Source organism: Cannabis sativa, chromosome 4 (assembly GCF_029168945.1).
Source record: "Cannabis sativa cultivar Pink pepper isolate KNU-18-1 chromosome 4, ASM2916894v1, whole genome shotgun sequence".
NCBI classification, from domain to species: domain Eukaryota; kingdom Viridiplantae; phylum Streptophyta; class Magnoliopsida; order Rosales; family Cannabaceae; genus Cannabis; species Cannabis sativa.
Genome location: NC_083604.1, coordinates 21,074,558 through 21,080,118, shown reverse-complemented (window position 1 = coordinate 21,080,118; position 5,561 = coordinate 21,074,558). Strand labels below are relative to the sequence as shown.

The 5,561-nt window shown below is 29.5% G+C and overlaps 1 long non-coding RNA gene and 1 pseudogene across 1 annotated transcript; one reads left to right on the top strand and one right to left on the bottom strand.

Annotated features, from left to right (window-relative positions):
* Nucleotides 1-1,090: 1,090 nt before the first annotated feature.
* Nucleotides 1,091-2,345, bottom strand: LOC115713371 (peroxidase 3-like; annotated as a pseudogene).
* A 1,919-nt stretch (nt 2,346-4,264) lies between these two features.
* LOC115712622 (uncharacterized) lies at nt 4,265-5,290 on the top strand. The gene is made up of 3 exons (XR_004010900.2): nt 4,265-4,770; nt 4,869-4,967; nt 5,091-5,290. It is a non-coding gene; the product is annotated as an uncharacterized LOC115712622 (long non-coding RNA).
* Nucleotides 5,291-5,561: the final 271 nt, after the last annotated feature.

Genomic DNA, 5,561 nt, shown 5'->3' with positions numbered 1-5,561 from the left:
ACTTTAAAAAAGCCATATAAAGTGTCCATAGTCAATTATGCCATATTTATTATAAAAGGTTTAAAAAACCCATATTCCACGTAAATTCTACTATAGTAAATGGGCAAGAAATGTAACCCATTTTGTGCTCATGGCTTCTACTTCAATGACTTTTAAATATTAACAGATAAGTATTTCATGTCTTTTTATGTCTTTATATTTACCATCATTTTTTCATTATATTGTGTGGTAATATAGTTTTATTTATTGTTATTTTGTAGGTTGATTTTGTGGAGGGCTTACAATTACAAAGAATTTGCCGATAAATTTAATTTTTTAAACATATTATGTTGGATATTAATTTTCAGTAATTTTAAATTAGTAGGGTGCTAGTAAGTTGTTACGAGCAAAATGACATTATCTTTGGCTAGTTATACTTAGAATTTTTTTGGTTTCTACTTTTTCAGTAATGTTGAGCTAGTGAAATAATTTTTGTGTTAAATTATAAGATTGTATAATAATTTTTATGTTGAAGATTGTCATTCTAATATAACTTTGTTATTGGTTTGGTGTTGCGATATTTTTATTTTCAATTTTGCTAGCACTGTCAACAACTATTAATAATGGAAGTTTATTTTTTAATATGCTGGGGGGCTACTTGAAGATGTAATAGCTTATTGTCTAAATTTTTGGAGCAGTATTGTCTCATGTGGTTCGCGTTAAGAATTTAGTAGCCTATGGTTTGGCAAAACATGCTTTTCAATTAGACGATGAGCTATCCTAGTTTGAGAAGGGTCCTGCGCTGATAGCAGATTTTAGCATCGTAATTTCATGAGTGATTCTAATGACTATGTCAAAATATATATATAGGGATATTGGCGGCTAAACTTCCTGAACTTTATATTTTGTAACACTTAACCACAAAAACCGAATTTTTGGCGGCTAAACTACCTAAACCCTGGTTCCGTTTTGCTCTACACACCTCCGTCCAAAAATCACAGTTAAGTGCCATAGTGGACTGTCCACGTGTATGCACTTGTACCCGTGGCAAATTTTTAGTGGTCCACATAAATTTAATTTTAAAAAATAGTTATCAATATTTAAAAAAAAATTAAAAAAAAAACAATTTATAAATTTTTTTTTAAAAAAAAACTTTTTTTTTTTCTCTTTTTCCTTTTCTTTTTCTTTCTCTTTCTCTTTCTTCTGGAATCTCGACAGAGAACCCCTTCTTCTTCTTCTTCTTCTTCTTCTTCTTCTTCTCTCACCTAGACCCTCCATAACCACAAACCCAGAAACCTTCCATCGCCACCACTCCATTCCCTACCCAGAAGTTCTCATACATTTCTCTCTCACCTAGGTCAAATGACTTGCGACTTCCAGGGTCCATCTCAACCAAAGTGGTATTATCATTTAGAGTTTTGCACTTGTTGGCCTTGAGATTTGCTGCATATTCACTGTCCAAAGCAGGGTCTTGGTGTCCCCTACCACTAAAATTGTTGAGTCTACTCGAGAATGAAGAATAGCGAGATACTCCAATAGTGTGAGCACCTAGTATAGAAGAAGAAGAAGAAAATTTGATGATGATGATATTCTAAAGGGGTTACTGAATTCAAATGTTATTATTATTATTATTATTATTATTATTATTATTATTATTATTATTATTATTATTGTTATTATTATTATTATTAGATTTACCTGAAAGCAAGACCAAGTCTTGAAGATCAAGACCCTGGTTGGAGAAAGGTGTCTAGAGAGTGGTGAAGTTAGCAGTGGGAGCTGGGATCATGTTGTTGGCCTCTGTTCTGTTTGAGATTCTCCCATCTCTTCTACCTATTGGGACACTCCATGATGGACCTCCCTGACCAAGCCAATAAGAAATTTATAAAGTGGTGAATATATGATTAATTTAACAGGTGGAATTAGATTTGATAATTAGGTTTAAAAAGTAATGAGTTTCTTACTATTTTGACTATGGCGTCTCTTGTAGCCAAAGCAATAATATCAGCACAAGAAACTATTCCAGGGCATGCTGCTTCTAGCAGGCTCTTTATGCTGTCAATGAAGCGGAAACCTCCGAGTGTTAGATTGGGGTTGGCATCTTTTTCACCTGAATTTGGGGAAGTTGAGTTCAGAAGAACAGAAGCATCACACCCCTTTAAGCCAAAAAAAGATGAAGAAGAAGTTAGTACACACTTTAATTTTTTGTGGCGATGGAAGGTTTCTGGATTGGTGGTTATGGAGGGTCTAGGTGAGAGAAGAAGAAGAAGAAGAAGGGGTTCTCTGTCGAGATTCCAGAAGAAAGAGAAAGAGAAAGAAAAAGAAAAAGAAAAAGAAAAAGAAAAAAAAAGTTCTTTTTTAAAAAATTTTTAAAAATTGTTTTTTTATTTTTTTTAAATATTTATAATGATTTTTTAAAATTAAATTTACGTGGACCACTAAAAATTTGCCACGTGTACAAGTGCGTACACGTGGACAGTCCACCGTGGCACTTAACTGTGATTTTTGGACGGAAGTGTACAGAGCAAAACGGAACTAGGGTTTAGGTAGTTTAGCCGCCAAAAATTCGGTTTTTGTGGTTAAGTGTTACAAACCGTAAAGTTCAGGTGGTTTAGCCGCCAATATCCCTATATATATATTGAAAGTTAGAAAGGTTACTATTAAGTATATTATATATTAATAGACTTTTTTAGTTATTCATCTAGTTTATTTTATTGAGAGTCACTCATATAGTTTATATTTAATATTCGTTGTAATAATTTTCAAATTTATTTTAATCACCAAATCAATAAACTAAAACAAATATAAAAAAAATACAATATACACTATATGATAAATAAACTAAATCAAATAAAAAAAACCAAAATAATCACAAAATAACATGCTAATAAACTGAATCACTCCCAGCATAAAAAATCAAAATCAAAATCTCAACTAAATTGTAAACAAAATAGACCCATGATCACTACAAAAAAATTTACTTTTAGTAACAACAAAATTTGTGACTAAAAGTAAAAAAAATTGTGACTAATTATAAATCATAATTCTTATGCATGTTGTGACTAATAAAAGGTCAGTGACTAAAAGTATTAATTACAAAAATTAAAATTTGTTGTGACTAAATGTGTTTTTGGTCACAATACTTGTTATGATTAAAACTAATTTAGTGACAACTTGTATCTAAATATTATATTTTAGTCACAAGTAATTTTTTGTTGTAACTAATAAAAAGTCACTTTTAGTTATATAAAAATTTTGTTGTAACTAAAAAAGTGTCACTAAATATAGTTATTTTTTTTTGTAGTGCATTATAATACAAAATTAAAAAAATCAATTAATTTTAAAATGTTACTCAAAATGGTATAATATAGGTATTAAATAGACCCATGATCACTACAAAAAAAATCCCAACTAAATTGTAAACAATATAGACCCATGATCACTACAAAAAAATTTACTTTTAGTCACAACAAAATTTGTGACTAAAAGTAAAAAAGTTGTAACTAATTATAAATCATTATTCTTATGCATGTTGTGACTAATAAAAGGTCAATGACTAAAAGTATTAGTTACAAAAATTAAAATTTGTTGTGACTAAATGTATTTTTGGTCACAATACTTGTTCTGATTAAAACTAATTTAGTGACAACTTGTATCTAAATATTATATTTTAGTCACAAGTAACTTTTTGTTGTAACTAATAAAAAGTCACTTTTAGTCATATAAAATTTTTGTTGTAACTAAAAAATTGCTACTAAATATAATTATTTTTTTGTAGTGCATTTTAATACAAAATTAAAAAAATCAATTAATTTTAAAATGTTACCCAAAATGGTATAATATAGGTATTAAATAGAATTTTGAAAATTAATTCCAATTAATGATTTAAAATGTAAGTTTTCCATAACAAATTGTCTAACTAACTTGTAACTATCTATCTTCATAAAACTAAAGGGATTGCTAAAAGGTATTATTGGTTCCTAGCATCCTATTTCGTGTCATATCTCCTCCTAAACTTAAGAAAATAACTTTTAAAGAATATTGCTAACTAAATAGGTTTTTTAGATTTCTAAGTTAACTTTAATAAAATATTTCAATTACCTAGAATATTCTTTATTAATTTTATAATATTATTACATATATATATTTAAAATAAAAATTATTTTTTTAATCCCTCATTCCCTTTTTACCCTCGACTCACTTTCAGTCAAAATCGTTAGAATCAATCGAAACAACAATTGTCTTCTCCACCATTATCGCACCCAACAGAGTTGCTACTTTTCTTCATCGTCATGGACATCGATCAAAAATCGATTCTCATCATCCAAAACACATCTTTGATAGTTGAGAGATCAGATATTCCATGCTCTCTCATCTTTATACGCACCACTGGAAAAAGTAAATTAAATTGTCTTACTTTTGAGGTCTTTGTACAATATACATTATTCACATATATGCATATGGTTTTGACTTTTCTATTCTGACCCAATCAAAAATATCCAACGTTATCAGTGCCAAAATAGCTCAGAAAATTCTGATCCCAAACTCGTCTCAGGAAGGATTTGGTGGTGAATATGTCATTGCATCTCAAATTGGACTTATGTTGGAGCTAATTAAAGCACCATTGATAGGGCCCTTGCTGAAGATTGGATTTTACATTTTCTTAGCTATGTCTTTAATGATTTTCATGGGGAGAGAAAAGATACAACTATGAACCCATTCAAGATCGAATTGGGGTCCTCTAATTTCCCTGTTGTCTTGATCTAAATCCCCATATTTAACGAACGAGAGGTATAGATATAAACATATATATATATATATTTCAAACTCATTTCTTACTTTATTTCCTTTGGGCTTGAAAAGTTTGGATTTTTATTTCATTTTTTCAGGTTTACAAGGTCTCCATTGGAGCTGCATGTGGGCTTTCATGGCTGTCCGATCGTCTATTGATCCAAGTCCTCGACGATTTAACTGACCCAATAATTAAGGTAATACTTTTTTTCTAAACCACATTCTACCAAACATGGTCTTAAAGTTTGGATTTTTACCATTTCTAATAAGAATTGTTGGTGAAATTGCTATTGAAAATTATTTATTTATTACTTTCGCAGAAAACCAAAGGAATTGGAAGATGATTGCAACAGAGATAAAGGTAGAAGAATCGCATAATTAATCGTACTTTGACTGTGAAGAATCGTCACCTAAGCCTAATAGTTATGGGCAAAATTTCCATATGATTATAAATTTTTCAAGTGTATATATTTATTTAATAGGTTTTAACGAAGTTGTTTCAGGCGTATATATTTATTTAATAGGTTTTAACAATGCAACCCATAAATAAAAACGACAACTTTTGAACAAAATGACTAACTTTTTTTGGGGTAATTTTCTAAAGCAAATGATGGAAACTGAGTGTGAAAGTCAATACGTGAGTTTGTTAAATAATACATTACTTCCATTCAAACTGCTTCCCCTCAAAATTAAAATTATGTGGCTGTTTAGTCAGTTAAGTCAGTGTCATATCATATAATTTTATTTACTTTTACAAAACAAATCGTTCAAATAATCATATCTGTTATAGT